The 18,601-nt window shown below is 37.1% G+C and overlaps 1 long non-coding RNA gene across 5 annotated transcripts in view; it reads left to right on the forward strand.

The window, feature by feature from the left end:
* The window catches only part of LOC106894914, a 131,884-nt gene that overhangs the window by 63,686 nt on the left and 49,597 nt on the right, over positions 1-18,601 (forward strand). The window contains exon 6 of one of the 5 annotated variants that reach the window (XR_001413337.1): positions 11,311-13,317. The exons of the other annotated variants lie outside the window; for them this stretch is intronic. This is a non-coding gene — a long non-coding RNA (uncharacterized LOC106894914). Of the gene's footprint in view, positions 1-11,310; positions 13,318-18,601 lie in introns of those variants that run through there. 5 annotated transcript variants of the gene reach the window in all.

The following is an 18,601-nucleotide window of genomic DNA, read 5'->3' on the forward strand; positions in this document are numbered from 1 at the left end:
CAGGACAAGAGATGAGGACTGTGCAAGTAGGCAGATTTTTACCTCTCTGTTGTGTTTTTGCCTTTCTCATATGTTGTAAAATCGAAGCACCGACAACTAAATATCAGAACCTGAACCTTTACCCTAGTTTTTTTTAGGCTAAGCCAGTTTGACATCTGTCTCTAGGGAGTGTTTATGTGTGGTGTAAAAACGATCCAGACTGCCAACACATCAAAAAGCAAACAGAGCAATAAAGGTTGGGCTATTTTTGTTTGTTTTGTTCAACATGCTTCATAAAGAGAGAGCTAGCTGGCTAATGAAATTATATATAAACCTGTTATGTGAATCCCTACATAAATATAAAATCCAAGTTCAGTTTACAAAGTGACTGGTAGGGAATTACAACAGTATTGAATCATGATTACTTGGACACCTTTCCTCTCTTGCAGAGAATGCTAATAAATCATAAAGGAGTTATGGATTCTAGCACAAACAATTAATGATAGCAGAAATCTGTTCTCTCTTCTTCACTGAAGAAGAGAGAACAGATCTTTGAGTTTGGGAACAAAAAGAATATCCTGTGCAAAATACTGCTTCTCATGTATGTCCTGTAATCTACTGTGGGCAGTAATTGGGCAACCAGTCAGAAACAAGGCTGCCCAGGATTCAAAGCCTGATGACCCTGGAGTGGGTCTATGTGAGTAAAGAGGTTTTCAGATGCTAAACAGATATGACAAGGAACAGATCATTCCCCTATCAGAGGTAAGGAGAAAGTTGTAAGATTTTCCCTGAGGTATGGCCACAGTAGGGAAACTCTGCACTGCCCCTCTTTGCAGTTTAAGTTTTTTTCCTGTTTGCAACACAGGACTCAGGCAACCAAGCAGAAAACTGAAAAGAAAGATCTATGGAGAATATTTCATGAATAGACTAAAAATTGATTCGCAAAGGTCTTTACAGTAATTTGAAAAATAACACACACATTCAAAAGAAACTAGGATCTGTTTGTGATGGGTCAGACACACTGTTGTTTTTGTAATTTTTGTACAGAAGCAGCAGTGTAACTAATGCTAACTAATATGGAACACAGGTAAGCCCCCCCCTTCTACCCCCAGTCTCCACACCAAGGAATTTTCCACCCCTCAATATCAGTGTAGCATTTTACAGCAACAAGCATTATAGAAACACTATTATTTGCCCTTTAGCCATGACTCAATCAAGAATCACTCCAGACTGTCTTCTTCACATATCACAGCTTCTCCCACCCAATCTCCCTTTTGGGCTGGGTGCAGGAGAACACCATCCACCTTAAAAGTAAATACAATTTGTATGTGAAACGGCTCATTCCACCTAAGTGTCTTCATTTTAGCAGCTGAATGCCAGTGCATTTCAATATTTACCCCTACAGCTAGATGAGATGGCAGATAGAGAAGCAGAAACTTTGGAAATTTTTAATGGGGCTTTTTTTGGCTTCCATTATTTAGAGCTGCAAGGACTAATAACACACACACACAAAAAAAATTGATCTCACTTGAATGCATTCCTGGGATATAGGCTATGAAAAGATGGGTCAGTGGTTTTCAAATAAACCAACTGATGCAAACATTAAATAAGAGTCTTGTGCCTTATAGAAGCAGTCCTATGGGACACTACTTAATCTAAGTACTTGAGAGCTGCTGGGAACTAGCCAGCACCTCTTCCTTAAAATCTGGATATTCACCTCCTCCCATCCGTGTATATGTAGATACCATGAAGATGTGAAAAGCATGCATAGCCTGAATCCAGTGGGTAAATACAGTCATCAAAAGCAGTCCTCTTGTTTGTCCTTCAGGATTAAGTGATGTAAAGGGAAAGGCTCTGAACTCCAGGCTGCTGGTATAGTTTGTATTAGCTAAAAAGTGCTGCACAAAGCTGTTCAGTGATGTGTGAAAAATGAATCAGTCTCTGTTTCCTAGAGGACAAAAACATACTTCATTGTAAAACATAGACTGCTAATAGCACTAATTGTCAGGTTTATTGGCAACTTGTTAAAATGTCAATAACTAAAGAAACATTCTGGGCTGGGCTCTGAGCTTTGAAACACCAGTGTAAAATACATTAAAGCATAACTGTGCTTACAACAGGTCTGAAAATCTGTGCATTTGATTGAAACATATATTGGTTTCATGTCATTATGGCTTCTAATCACAAAAATGCCTGGGCCACACTGATTTGAGGAAACTTGCACTCTCCATGTAGTTGTTATGTAGGTAAATATTGTGGTTTAAGTGCTAAAATGCACACAGTTGAAAAATAATTATCCATAGTGTTAGCCAAGAAAAACTTGGCAAGCAGTCTAATGCCATAGAGCTGGAAAGTTATAAAGCACCTTTATTCTCTCAAAGAAGTAGGATTAGATAAAATATGTCAATCAAAGACACCTTTTCAATTAGAATTAGTTAAAATGGCCTTTATTTTTCTTTGAAAAGGGAACATTTTCTCCAAATTTTGAACTTGATTAACCAATAAGTTTATATTTCTTTACTTCTTTGGTGACTTATCTCCAAAGGAAGAGTATTTTCAGGCGTAATAAGTAAGACAGCACACTTAGAACAAATACTACAAAATATTTAAGGAAAATTAATCCTGGTCTGCTAAATCAAGAGTTGTACCTTTAGTCTTATTTTCTAAGTTCATTTAAACAGAAGCAAACACATCAGTCTTAAAGTGTGTTTAAATAAACATTTATTATAACTATTTATATATAGCTATATGATATAGGCATTTGAGTACTAAAATATTAATATTGAGAACTTCCTATACTGCCCTCATTGAAACATTCCCTTGAGTTCAAAAAGTTTTTGAATTAGAATAGTTTCACAATTTTGGCATGATTTTGAATGGATACATTCCTGGAAATAGCAGTCTGTTAACAACAATCTGTAAAATACGAAATAAAATACAAAATTCAGCTAGTGATTTGCTCACTACAATTCTCTTTTAATAATTCCCTTTTAATAATTAAAATTCAAATATTTTACTATAAATAGTAAATGACTGCTTTTTTAAAAAAAATGCAGTAGTAATGTCTTAAAATGCAAAGTGTGAAATTATAGACTTTTTACAAGAAAAGCATTCAGTATTTACCTTTCGGTCTTGATATTCATAGAAGGGATTCAGAGATTCCCTAATGTCACATGCAAAACTTTTACATTGATTTTTCTTTGCTCTAGCTTGATAAAGTTATTTCTTCATTGTTCTGTAAAATAAATAACATTAAGTCCTAAGCAACCTTAGTTAAAATAAATATGTTGTACTTTGTGGAAGAAGGATTACTTTTTCACTATCGAATGAAAAGTGTCCCAAGTTTGTTATCAGCACACAGTGAATACTTGCCTTAAGATGAACTGAATATCAGCAACCTTACAAATGAGCAAATTAAAGACAGGCACTGATAAAAATGTGCTGAAAGCGTTCCTTTTGTCAAATGCAGTTAAAGTGCACTGTGCTTCATGCTTTGTTGCACTCTGGGGCTAGATAGGGTTACTCCATTTGCAGTCCATTCTATTTCAACTTCCCAACAGCCAGTGGAGGCCTGGAAAGACTCAAGAGTTCTGGTGACAGACATTGGAGATCTGTTATCTTTAAATGAGGTGTTTTAGGGCCATTCCAACCTGAATCTGTGTATCCAGGTCTTTTGGTTAAGCCCAGAGGAGATCCAGCTGGTGTTCTGGCAGTACAAACCTCCTCATATTGCCTCCTCCATGTGCTCCAATGCTGGCTTAGATAATGCACCTGTAGGATTGAGAGGGAATTTCCTCCACCCCACTTATTTGCTTTCAAGCTTGACTTATCTTGTTATGCTGGGTTTGCCAACAATGGTTTAAGTCATGGTAGTGGTATTTTTTATCTTTATGCAACCGCGAATAAAATTGAAGCTACTAATTCATTCTATATGCAGCCTGGAACAACCACTAAATCTTCACATGCTTTGCCCCTTTCCAGTTCAACTCAGTGATCTAAAGCCAAATAGTTATGTTTCTCAATACTAATTCCATCATCCCAGAAAAACTGGTTTTCTCCAGCTGTGTTACTGGGAAATGATAAAAGAACACAGTGGAAAAATAAGCAAATATGTTTGGCTTTTTTCTTTCAAGTTAAACTCAGGCAGCACTTTTAAAGAGTTAATCCAAAATGTGACATAAGAATTTGTTCAGCTAAGTTCTCAGTTCCATAAGTTTGCTCTGCAAATTTCATGGATTTCTGCCAGTCAGCTGCCACAGAGGCTGAATGGATCATAAACGCATGCCTGGAGCCTGGTCTCCTTTCCTTGGTGCCTTATGCAGGTTATGGAGACATAGTCTTTCCCTGACCCCCACCTCTGCATCCAAACTCTGTTCTCTCTTCTCTGTTTTAATACTGATGAAGCATCATCATCCTGAGGCTCATTCTAATAAAAGTCCAAAAAAGGGAAGAAAAAACTTAAACCCTTAATGACCATTTTCAGTTTTGTGCTGAATTCAGGATAGTTCAGAATAGAAAACTTCGAAACAAAACTTTACATTTCATTACAAGAAAACTAACACCTGCATCCCCAACCCAAAGCCTTTCTCATGAAGAACAGTATTCTCACCATTCTTTGATCCTGATTTTGATTGTATAAGTCAAAACAGATCAACAAAAAAAAGTTTCCTGTAACTTACCCATCTGACAGGGAAGAGAATCAGCTCCCATCCCTCAGGTCCTGAAGAGAAAAAGAATCAATGCAAGGCAAGTTGAGGAAAAAGTCCTGCTGAGATGTGGGCTGCACATCCCTGTGCAGGGATGGTGCTCATCACTTTCGACTGCCACCGTGTCCCATATGGAATGACCAGGCTGATGTGGTTCTGTCTCAGGAGCCTACTGGCAAGGCTCAATGGAGACACGTCCTTTAGGGCTCTCCTCAACAACTTGGCTTCACATTCACTGGGCATCTTAAAATCCCAGGAACCTTTCTAAAATCATAAGTATCATCTGAATCTTAATACATACAGATGATATTTTAAATGGTTAACTTTTAGGAATCCCATTTAATGATGAAGAAATGTCACTCTGTTGCTCCAGTGCCTCTCAGATGGCATGGCCCTACACCTACATATGTCGTTTGATGCAGCCAGGAAGAACAGGGTCATTCAGAGGGTTGCTTTCCAGGGCCAGAGTCTCCAGGTTTGAAAATAAACATCTCAGACTGTTCTTGACATTTCATTTTGACAGTGACTCGAATGCGCTTCAGCATTTGTTGAGGAACAAGAGATAATTACACCAGGGTAAGATCATCTCAGAGAGCCCCTCTATTACACCTCTGGAGTTTCTGTTGGGATTGCTTGCTGATTCTTGGTCTCCTCCGTGATCTGCCATTCTGTGAAGTACCATGCAGCACAGCAGATGCAAATATTGTATATTCATTTAAGACCTCTGTTGAAATAATATTTTCTTTTTTTATCTTGTTCTATCTATAAATCTTTTATATGAAAGATTTATTAAAAAAAACAAGTAAAACTAATACGACATCCTAATCACCTATTTATTTTATATCTCAAATTATGCATCCTACTGCTACAATATGAAAGTAAGCAAACTTAAAAAAACACACCAAGCTAAGTCTATAGTTACTGTATGCTTTTTAAGTTTTTTTATGCCATCAAATATTGCCTAGAGACTTCGAACAAAACTCTGCCATGTATCTATCATGCTGTGTTGTCAGAATGGCAGCATTATCATATTACTATTTTTTAAGGGATATGTTGCTGGCTTATCACTCAACTCCTATCCTGTAGGCAGCTTTTTGTCTGGATTTAGGTCTTTAATCTCTCCAGCTATGTGGATTTCCAGGAATTTAAATTCTCACCAGTCTAAGTCTTAATGGGTTTCAGAGCTTTCCTGCCATTCCAACACATTAAGGAAGACTCTCCAGGGAAAATGCAATGTTTATGTTGCACTGTACAACCTCTTGAAGATTGCAGCACGTTCCCTGTACTGCCTTACTATGATTATATGGTCATGACCAGACTGTCACCTGGCCTCCACTTTGTTCTTCATTTCCTCTGTTTGGAAATGCGCTCCATATGAGAAAGAGAGGAGAAAGAAGGTCTGAATTCACTTCGATGTCTGGCTACTCCTGGGTCAGGCCAAAAAGGCAGATGTGCTATGTTTTCTTCTTTTCCTTTTCCTTCTGCCTGATTCCAGCAAGAATCCTTAACACTGATACTGCAAGGAAATTACAAGTCATGGGTCCCTCCTGATTTTGCTGATATGCTCCAAAAATACAAAATGGAATAAGGGGAGAATATACATTCTTATGTAGGTGTCTATAATGCTCTACTGACAACATGATCTTTATTAACAACTTGCTCCCTGGTTTAACGTAACAAGTATGCAATGTGAGGTAGACGTGTTCACAACTTTGGTAGGTGGGTTGGCACAGTTTCTTTGGAACCTGTACGGGTGTAATGAGGTGCAAATCTCCAAAGGCTTTATACTTAGGTTGGGTTTCCATATGGATTTAGAATGTATTCAAACATCTTGAATAAATTGAGAAGAGAGCAGCCTTCCTCAAGATATTTGGCACTTCAGATGCAACCAGAAACCAGAAGTGGGAAAGACTTACTGAAATGGTTCTAAACTTCAAAAAACAGTGCAATTGGGAGGCAGTTGTAGGAATGGGAAGGTGCAAGGGTTATTGAAAACACAGAAACCTGTCTGCATGTGACCATCCAGTTCAAACCTCTGTACCACCAAATCCCTTCAACACTTTCTCCAGCTTATTTAGCTTCCCTCGTGCTGAACACTCAGAAGAGTTACAGCACCAAAATTTATTCATCTTATCCTTCTTGAATATCAACATTAAGTTTTGGTATAAAGATGAATGAAAAGGCTTTTTCATGCCTAGAATTGAGTCCAGAGTTCTGGATTCCTTCTGCAACAGCAGATAATTTTGCTCACACCTAAACCATATGCTCTATTTCATGTATTAGTTTCTCATACAGTAGAAATCCAGAGACACACAGTTAGGACCTGGCAATAATAACAGGGGTGCTGATTTGCAGACACTTGATTTTAGAACAAATTCAGTAGAAATTTATATATATCAAAGTATTCTGATCTTGCAGCTAGTTCCTATTTTTCATATGGTCAAGCCCCAGATAATTGCAGTGAGTGTGTGATTGTGTATTTAAATGTTGTGTTTCAAGCCCATTTCCAGAGTTAAATTGAATGTGCAAGTCTATCTGTATTGGGCTGAATCTGGTCACACACTGAGGCAGGTCAGAGGTAACTGTACTGAAGTCAATGGGACTGACCCTAACCTCATAACTTCTGTATCAGTTGAATTTCACTTACTTCAATGGAGTTGATTTTGATTTATACTGATTGAATGAGATCAGGGTTAGACTTTAAGATTTAAAGTCTTTATATTTATTTTGATTTTAGTAAAAATCCCCATACGGCCATTCAGAAATAGGTGAGATTTTTCTGCTAAAAGTGCCGGTTAAATTTCTTTAAAATAAACACATGAAAGTTTTTGTATTTTCTCTGTATCGAAATGCATGTTGTTAGCTAAGAGAGAGAGGAAATATTCTGCAGCATTAAATTGTATTTTACGGTTAAATCATCTGGAAGATCTCCATATGTCATATTTACATTCACTTCCTATTTAATGCAATACAGATTTTTTACATGCATCAACCTTGAAAGAAAACAGCATATGGAGAAGACTACGTAGTTATTTTGTTTAATGAAATGGTATGCTTTTGTTTTGCAAAAGAAATTTAATAGGGAAAGTGCAAGACCCTGAAACAAGGCAGTGTTTCTTTAAATCAACTCTTTTCCAGTTTCATTGCCCAGCTCAAGCTGTGAAATAGTCCCAGAAAATGGGAAGGTTTCATGTATTCCATCCAAGTCACTGATTTATCAAATTCAGTAATCACAATGAATGAACAAAAAGTTGCACTTGAATACTTGATACTCAAGCTCAAATATCCCGAAATGCCCTTTTATGGTCCCTGTGCTTGTCTTAAAAATGCAAGTCACTTAAATTCCACTCTGAAATGCTTCTTGATAATCAACTGTTGTAACCTAGGATGATGTATAAATGCTGGGGTTTTGAGCATAACCCAGTCATCTTCATGGTTAAAATGTGCAGTAGTGCCTGTTTCTATTGACAAAAGGAGGATTATTTCAGAGATTGTAGGAGGTGGCAAGATAAAGAATGAATCTGTGAGCTTCTAAGAAAGAGATCTGGAGCTATATCCTGCTCCTAGTTAGAACTATAAAATTACTCTGGATTTTATAAATCAAGATTTAGCCTGAAGAGTTCTCTGTACTTTGTGTTGAGGCATCTTGAACTGATGGAGCTGTTGTGGAGCCACATGATTACAAATGACAAAAATGCAAAGAATGAAGTGTAGCTATGTTTGTAAAAAGGAATGCTACAAACAGATTAGCTTTATAAGTCAACCATCACATTCAGATCTGGTGGAAGTAAATGCAACTCCTATGGAAATGTCTGGGTGGCATTCAGTATGGTACACAGAAAGTAAGCTGGCCAGAAAAAAAGACAGTCCTAGCTCTCTCTTACTACTGTTCCAAGGAAAGCCTGCATTTTTGGGCTTGGTTCCCTGGGCTTTAATGGAGTAGGTTTGGAGGTATATCAGTATTCTTCCAAGATGGTTCATTACCAAAAAGCTCAACAGAAAAACAGTCAAGTTTCCGTGTATTTCTGTGTGGCTGTGTGTGTTCAGCACCCTGTCTCGTGTTCACATTAATCACTGCTTCATTAATCACTGCGTCATCAAAAACTGGTGCATTAATTTGCTGCTGAATGTTTTGGCAAGAAGGCTGCTCTTCACAAATGAGGATGTTACAAAAGATGCCTACCAGTGCCCAGTTTCTACAATGAATGACACTCATCTGCAGGCAAAATATGCTGAAGTGCTTAAAGGAGGGAATGACCAGTAATGCAAGAATCCCACCAGACTTTGGGGACACATGAACTCCATTTACTCTTCCTTAAATAACAAAAAAAAAAAAAAAATTTTTTGTGTTCTTGACTGTTTGGTCAGTATTAAAAAAACCTGTCCAATGCTGAGTAATTGCAGCTGGGGTCTGGAAGCATCCAAACAGTGTGTTCCTGATACCATACATGCCTCACAGCTTGCAAAGACTGGTTAGACACAAGCTGATCAATATGTCTGAATTTACACACTGCATTAAGCTGCATTGAGTGTGTTTATTGTCTTAAATCACTCATGTATACTAATTCCCTAAATCTCCTTCTCTTGCATGGTGTAAATACAGCCTATGCAACATGATAGATTTTTTGCATGTTTGAGACACGCAGGTGAAGGTATTTCTCTTCCATTTTGAGACGTTTTCCCAATTCCTTCATTTCAAAGTTTTGTTTCAAGCAAAAATCTTCTTCAAACTCCTTGCCTTGATTGTCCTTTTGCATCACAATGTGGTTTTGAGCTAAGTCTCCTTAACAACCAACTCATGACTACTTTTTTACAGCTGTACCAGCAAGAGGGGTCACACTGAAGCACAGGCACAGACTTAAAAGCTAGGCTTTATCTAGACCCTACTGTCTGCTACCTATACCAACATCATTGCAGATTATGAGCATTCACTTGGCACTGCCTGCTACTGTTGATATGATGTGGTCTCCACTCCCTTCCCTATATTCTGCAGACAAGTAACTAATCAGCCTGACTGTTTGCTGAGTTGACAACTCCAAGAACCAGATGTTAAGTTCTAGAATTTATTTTTCCAGTAGGGTCATTTAGGTCTCCAATTTGTTTCCTAGCTCTTCTTAAGTCTTTTATCTGCCTTCTTGGCTGATTTCCATCAAAACAATAAAGCATTTATAAGTCTTATTTTCCCCATAATCATAATCTCCAAGTGCAATTCCAAGAAGTCCCCTGTGTAACGATGTGAAGGTTTTATTTTCCTTGCGAAAGCTGTGAATGAGGTACAGGTTTTGTTATGTCAGATAGAATATTCGTATCTTGTTTATAACTGCTCAAAAGAACATACTGTGAAGTTTCATTCACAGAATCGACATTTCACATTTATCAGAACAGGATTTACACTCTGATGTTTGCACAATTACAAAATTTATCTCTGATGGGTGGAGGAACAAGTTTGTTTTGGGTGGAGTGAATCCATCAAAGTCTCCATGGGGAGCAAAGAAAGGACAAAAAAACCTGGGATAGCCTTTGCAATCATACTGATAACCGACAGTCACCCTGAAAACACTGGGGAAAAAGAAATTAAACACCATGCATTTTCCTACTAAGGCTCTTATTCTTTCCTTACTTTCATCCAGAAACTAGTTTTAGATAGAAAAAACTTGCAAGAAGTGCATATAAAACTTTTTAAGAGTGCAGGCTCTGGTTTATACACAATTGTCTGCTGCCTCCTTTTCTGAAGTGGCCTATATGCTAATGTCAATTTGCAGCCAGTGTAAAAGTTCCGCTTTAAATTACAGGAACTACCAATCTTAAGGGTTTTCTTTTGCTCCATGAGTGCTAACGTATCCATGTTCTATTCTACTCCTTATTTTCAATGGTGTTGCATGAGGAGGAGCAAATCTTGCATAACATATGTGGACAGACCAGTATTCTGTGATTGAGTTCAACTGCTGGGGGTGACTTCAAAGAATCATGGTCAGATTCAGGTCTGGAGTTCATCAGAAATTTGAAATGCTTTTCCAAGGTATCAGAAAGGACAAAATCCTGTAAGTCTGTAAAATAGCCACAAATCTTGTAAAAAAGCTTTTTTTAACTGCAAGTCATCTAATAATTTTGTTGCCAGACTCTTACATTTTTGTGTAGAAAGAACAGCTGTATGCCTTCAATTAACATAATTTTGATTTTAGATTAAAACAACAAAACAAGGAACAATGCAGAGTTTCCATGGAATACCATAATATCTATATCTTCTTTACCTTTAGTGAACTATGTAAGAAAGTGAGTGCCTCTGTCTTTTCTTCACTTGAATAGGAAAACCAATAGAAACATTCCAAAAGGTTAAATATTGGTTTTGACTTTGTAACTTAAGTGAGAAGAAATTTCAGGTTACAGCTATTCACCTTTCTGAACAGATTAATTCTACCTCACTTGAAATCTATCATGTAGATCTTAAAATAAAAACAGAAAACAAATTAGTTTTCTGAAAGTCGTGACATTTGTTTCCTGATGGTAAATATAAAAACAGTGATGTTTATATCATTGTCAGAACACTAGCAAGAATTTCTATCCTCCCTTTTGCCTACATGGGAATGATTATAACAGGAATTTGTCCACTTTGTGTCTTTTCCAGATATGGATGTCAGAAGAAGAAAACGACATGAGACAAGTGTTATTTTATGCCCTGAACACACCACTTTACATGGTGGCTTTTAGCACTCTGTTTACAGAAAGCTAAACTTTCATGTCTTAGAAAGGAAATAGCTACAGGAGCCAATTAAAGGACCAAACTGCTTTCTTAAAATGTACCAGAACCTTAACAAAGTCCGCTAAAATATGACTTTCAGGAGGACATGAGCAATTGTTATTTGAAATCCAACAACACCACCAAAACTTTCTAGCCCTGTTTTGATGTTCCTCCTCTATTAGGAAGCTTATAATTAGTTTATGATACATTTATAAAGAATCAAGAAGTAATCAATGAAGAAATTAGTGACATTTTAGTGAATAATTAGTGAATAATTAATAAATAAATGAATGAAGACATAATCTTCATTAATTATAAATGGCATGATATGATTGATAGCCACACTATCAATCCCAAAGCCATTTAGGTAGAAATCTCCTCTGCTTGAAACAATAGGAACTACAAAAGAATATTCAAGCTCTCTTCAAGGTATTGAAAGATTGTGCATCTATTGCAGGCCACTGCTCTGGTGTCCTAACTTTCATTTTATAAAGACTTGCAGTATTCTGACTTACAGAACAAAATAATAGCTTTGAATTGTAACAGTAGGTTATGCAAATAACATATAACCTTGACTGATCAGAAAATCTTGTAATATCCTAGAATAATGGACAAGTCTGAAAAGAACTTTTGCTTAGTTTTCTTTATCTTTCTTTATCCATTACAAGGTAGTGGATGACTGACCGCAGCCATGATTTTAGAAGATAATATCTTCTTTAAGAGCAACTTCTATGGGTAGAAGAGACAGTCATGGCTTTGGCCATGCAGATTCTTAAAGAGAAACAACAGTTTCTAAGCAATAGTAGATGCTGAGAATAACTGGTCTGAATTAAACTTGTGTTAAGCAGACAATTTGAAAGAAACAGTTGTTTGTGGCATTGGAGAAATAGGAGGTCTTATCGTCGAGAGAGGCAATCATATGGTTATCTCCAACAAAACCAAAGAGACATCCAGGTAATTACTGGCCACTAAAAACCGAGAGGATGAGTGGAACTGTTATAGTATATCCTGTGTAATAAAACCAATGTCTGCAATCAATATGCACATTACAGTGCCTAGTAGAACTTTCTTCTGAAGACTGACTGTCCTATTTAAGTGGGTCTCCACTGAGGGCAAAAGAGACTGAGAAGTCATAGTTGTAATAGTTGTTTTCTGAAAAGTATTATTTTCATCAGTAACTGGATGTTTCAGTATAAAATCAAAAGATACTGGATTTATACTATCAATGTTAACTCTACTGCTAACATCTTCTGCGTGCTACAGACACTGACATTTTCTTCCAAATCTTCTGAATTATATTATTAAGTACTTACTTTTCTACTTCCATTGCAGACTTAAAGCAGTGCTTATGCATCTGGAAGATAGACTAATTTGGTCCAAATTATTATTTTGTTTGACTTAAAAAAACCCTCTTCTTTTTCCTGTGAGTTTTGCCTTATTAGAAGAGTTGTTATGTCCACAGAGGATTTGGTCCAAAGCCCAGTGAAGTTAAAGGACGCTGTTTTAAATCAAAGTAATGATTGAGATCTGGATCAAGCTTGCAGTGAGGTAAATTAAATCCAGTGTTTTTGCAAAAAAAATGTAATTGCTTGCTAGATTCCTATCAGGAGACAAGCTGAATTTGCCTTTGTAGTCTGTTTTACCATCTTAGATACGTCTATTTATCAATGTGTATTTAAACTTCCTGCAATTATACTCATTTTAGCCAATAACAGTGTAACTTATTTGCTTTCTTTTGCTGTTTTCATATGCCACTCCTGACTCTAAGCTCTTTCATAGTTTAAAATTCATAGCTAAACTTATAAACCCTCTTGTAACCACTTATTCAATTATCCTGATATTAGAGTGCCTATTAAGAGCAATAAAACTAATACTGCAGACCTTGAGACTCCATCTTGACTATCCTCGTGTCTACATTTTCACTAGGTAAGAGCTCATGATTCTCCCAAGTACACTTTAAAATTTACAGATTATCATATTCAGTTGCATGCACTGAACTCGATAGAACTTTCTTACTAGAGTAAGCAGGAGGAGTTTTCACTGTAGCTTCTTATGCACACTTAAAAAACTCTAAAACTTCCTCAAATCTAATGACTAATCCATGTTCTTTAGATTAGCTGTTGTTTTAGGATAAGAAAATTGCATAAATTGAAGAGCCAAAATGGATATATTAGTTGTGAAGCTCTTCTTGTAAATCTAGGATTCTGCATCATGCAGAGTGAAGGCCTGGGTACTTTATTTTTCTCTCGCTGTGAGAAAAAAGACATCAATTGGGAACATATTCCTACATGTATAAATAAGGAAGGTCATGCAACTTAAGTCACCAGACATGGCATTTTAAACATATACATTCACTTCTTCTGTGGATTATTTTGTGAGGTTGAGAGACCTATCATATCCCTCTGTATTTCAGTGTGCCTTCCACAAAATAGGAATAGTAATATAACTCACAGTATGGCACGAAAGCTATTATCAGACAGTGTGGCAGTGGCATCATATAAACCTATGCACAAAAGGAGTTTATTTTTTGTGCCAGATCAACAACGACAAGAAAAGTGTTGCCTAGAGTCAAAGTCTAGTTCTGCTAATTTCTGCTAATGCTACTGATGTAACTTTCAGCAGCAACTGGATGAGAATCTTGATGAAACTCGTTTTGACTCTTTCAACAGAACACTTTGGTAGGATTGGTTAAAAATAACAGTTTACTACCATTCCCACATTCAAACTAGCTTGGTATTCTTGCACAACAACATCAACACAATCACAATAGCACGGGATTTCTCACAGCTGTAAACCCATCCCAGGAAACCAGGAAACTGGGTCTTTTTCAGGTAGTAAATTGATACTGCTTTGTCTTCTGCGGTTGTATTTCTACCTGGGTGGAACTGAGATTCAAATAGTAGATATTTAGATTTAGATGTCTAACTACAAACTCAGTATGAAGGCTTCTAGTATAGCCAGAGGAGCTGAACGGTTCAATCCACCTGGACACAAATTGCTGTCAATATTATTTATTATACTCTTAGGTTTTCCATGAGACACCCAGCTGCCAATCCAGAGGGCAGAGGATTCCTGTGAATCTTGTGTCACATCTTTCCAGCCCTGTATGGTTGTTTAAGGTACCCCTGGACTTCTCAGTTGGCACTTGATGTTTATTTTCAGGACACTGAACCAAGCCCCCCCTTTGATTGTCAAGACAATCAAAGACATTTTAAGACCTATTCAGCTCTGTATGAAGCAAACTTTTACATCTGGACAACTGATTCTCTTTCTAGAGTTGCTGACAGTAATGACAGCCTAGATGTCTATCTTGCATGTAGGTGCCTGTGTTTAGACATCTAAATACAGATAGGTACCTACAACCTACAACTGAATCGCAGTATTGTGTTTACTATTCTTGATTATGATAACGATGTGACCTAAAAGGATAAATCACTTAATTACAGAGAATGAAAAGATACATCCTGGCAGGAATTTTTGGCATGGTCTGTCTCAAACCCCAAAAGAAGCTGGGGCAGCAAATGTTAAGATGGTACTTACTGCAGTCTGAACTCTGGTCAGTAAGAAACAACTGAAACATTAAGATGAGGAGCCTGAGCGACAGAACAGGTGAAGATGCTTGTACAAGTTATTGAAAGGAATTCTTTCCATATTCAATTCCAGTCCTACACAGGAAAAGCAATTTCTGTAGTCATATTACAGGCAGAACTAGTAGTAGGATTGCTGTTGTGGAAGGTACAGGCAGTCTGTGAGTGATTGTAAGTGACTGAGCTACCATAGCTTCACTAAATCACTTAGGACAGTACAGGTGAGGTAGGTAGAATTGCAGAAAGTCAGTTGGTATTATTATAAGAGCAGTTTTGGAATGTGATTAAAAGCAACTTCCTACTGAGAACTAAGTGCTACTTCAGTCTTCAACCTTCCCAGATAAATAAATCAAGCCTAAAAGAAAATGTGTTTTCGTGCATGGTAAGTATTAACTATAATACTGTCAGTCATACTGTGCTGTTTATTCTCCTGTGACAATGGCACACTGACACACATACAGGTGGTTGACACACCACCTGTTTTGTGTCTGCTGCTTCACAGACTTCAGACTTGCAATTTTAAACCCTACTGACATCCTTTGAAGATTAAATGAAACTGTTTACAGCACAGATTTCTAAATAATTCTGCCTTCATATTTCAGACCAAATGTAGCTCAAGTTAAAAAGAAAACTTTACTAAGCTACTGTCAGAAAATGTGTTTCAAAGGTATAAGGAGTTTTGAAAACTATGACAAAAACTGACTTGGATGGGATACGTTTTGGCAGGAAAGCTTTTGTGTTTACATGTTATACTGTTAAGATGCTCAATCACATTGAACAAAGATGTACTTAATACAGAGTGACTTCCTCTCATTTCAGTTAAAATATGAATTAATTTCTGAGGTTCCTTTGTTCTTCAATAGATGTAAATGACAGCCTATGCAGTTCTATTGCTTTTGCCCTTGTCATGAAAGTGCCAAGACAATTATTCCTTAGAAGTTTGAACAAGAACGCAAAAACCAAATAATGGTAATTTCATCTAATAACGATTGTTTCTGAATGAAATGTTGCCTTTTATATTATAAATCCCTATTACTAAACTGAAATAAAGAAAGAGAAGGAAGAATATTTTGCACCAAAAAGGATTAAAATTTACTATTTTGAAAGCAGATAACTGAGAATGGTGCATTTCTTCCCAAATTCCTATTATATAATTTTTCTGTGTGTGCTTTAGATAAGGTCAAACATCAGTCGGATCTTGCGCTAGGAATGCTTATGGCACCAGTTACTTTTGAGGGTTTACTTTGGGACCTTTTATGTGAATGTGATATAGAAAGATTTCAGTGTCTGAGAAAATTTGAAATCACGGTGGAACTAAATAAGAATTAAAAGATTAAGAAAAAAAAATTATTAATAAACTATTAGTTTGATTCCTGAGCAAGCTAGGAAATCAGTGAATTATCTTTCGATAAACAGAAGGATAGAGTTGATCTATCTGTTTACTGGGGTAAGTACTCTTAGCCAATAATTAGTACAAATAGAAGGCGCGATCATCTTCTGATTTAGACCAAATTAATTTCTCAGAATTCAGCTGAGCTCCTTCCATAAGCACAGGTACATGCTTGTTAGCAAGTTATACTTCTCACATACCCCAGACATACTGTTTTGGACTGTTGCAAATGCCATCATCTGAGAGTAATTCAAAGAAGCTCGGCTGAGTGCAATTGGATCCATGAGAATTCAGAACAGTTGGAAAACATGAGAGATATTGGCTTTGGTTTTGATCAGACATTATCAATTCAACACACAATTCCTAAGGGATTATTATGTGTAAACAGCATATTCTGCTTCTTTAGTTTTCATTCATGAGTGGTGTAGATTTCAGGGAGTGTCAAGATGGAGCTTTTCACATCAGGAGACTGGCACACTTTGAGAGTTGAGAAATTTGGATTGGAGTCAACGCTGTTCAGCTGAAGCATTTAAAAAACTCCATTTGGTGATGGGCAATGGAGAAGATTATGAGAGCTGCCAGAAAGGCAGACTTAACAACAGTATTATCTATGGAGAATGTTTGGCAGTGAGTCCACATCCAGAGCCAGCTCTGGGGATACCCCAGTGGGAAGGTTACATGGAGGACCTGAGAAACCACCCAGGGGAATGTGTGGCAGGGATATCCATGAAAAAGACTGCAGCACCAGCGTCTGATACCTGAGATAGGATATGTGTTCAAACACAGTCTTCCACTGTGCATAGAAGTACACCTAGGTTGGTTGTCCAGGTTTGCTTTACAAATAATGCAGAGAAGGAGCAGTCCTACTGCCATTTGCAGGATGATGTCCATGTAATTTAGATAGCCACATCTCGTAGGTGCCTGTTTCTCTGCATTGGATAAAAAAGAAACCTACACAGCCAGCTCAGATTACAGAGCTTTCATTAAAGACTCCTGAAGTTGGGTGTGGTGGTTTTTTACCTAGCAGCTGCTGAAGCTGTGGTGGTATTTCAAAAGGACTTCAAATGATGTTCAGGGTATGTTGTGGTCCCGGTGAGGGAAGTGGTGGAAGTGCCAGGCAATAAATGCAGAACACTCCAGATTTTGTGGAAATTAGTGACATTAAGTGGCTTTTCTGAAAGAATAATTAGAAAATAAAGAGCAGAAAAAAGACAGTGTCACTGGCCAGCTGGTGAACAGTCCGTGTTTCTGGTACAGGGTAATGCAACACTCTTGAGTTTAAGAAGCTGCGCGCTTTTACACCTGATCTGAATTTGACCTTCTATACCATACTATTTCCTTTTAGTTGCTGCAGGTTGAAAGGGATGAGTAATTTAATGGGGCCACTGTTCCTATGGAAACTATCTCCTCAACACCCATGTGCATAGCACATTTTCTTCTTATTTAGCCTTCTCATTCAGCAGAAAATAACTGTTGCAGCTGGTGTGATGCTATACACATGTCCTGTAAAATTCTTTAACATTTAATACAACAGCCTTATAGATAAACTTTTTTCTGAAACACATTAATTGCATGGTTGTTTTTGTCTATTGCTACATTGCATCTAAGGAGTGTACAATTTTCTATCTGGCTGTTCATGCTCTATTTAAATATACAGTGATCCCACAGAATAAGTTCAGTCCTTACTTTTATCTGTGTTCCCTCTCTCATGAGAATCTTTCACATCTCTTTAAAAGATCAAACTCAGACCACTAATCATTCCACGTAGCATTCACTGCCCTTCCAGTGGGAAAATCTCTTCACCTCCGCACTGTGCAGTTACTGATAACAGTCCCTGTCAGGTTGAATTAGAAAAATTAGTAAATTTTATACTTGTTTATTTTGGCCATGTCACTGCTCCAACATCTCTTTAATCCTTGCAGAGTTTCTCTGACTGCAGAAACTCATTGCTTCAGATCCACTGAGTAATATATATTAACTCCCATCACTCAGTATATAATTACATTTGAGAACTATTATTGTTTCGTCACTCTCTTTCACTGTCAGACATACGTACACTAGAAATTGAATACAGTGTTGATAAATAGTCTGGAAATTTTATTTAGAAATTGATTTAGTCTATACATTCATAAGGTGTTTTGGTTATCATTTCTCTTTCTTTGGATCACCAGTCATTCCTGAATAAATCAAAATCTCTACT

The sequence above is a fragment of the Calidris pugnax genome, unplaced genomic scaffold (assembly GCF_001431845.1).
Source record: "Calidris pugnax isolate Ruff unplaced genomic scaffold, ASM143184v1 scaffold178, whole genome shotgun sequence".
Classification (NCBI taxonomy): Eukaryota; Metazoa; Chordata; class Aves; order Charadriiformes; family Scolopacidae; genus Calidris; species Calidris pugnax.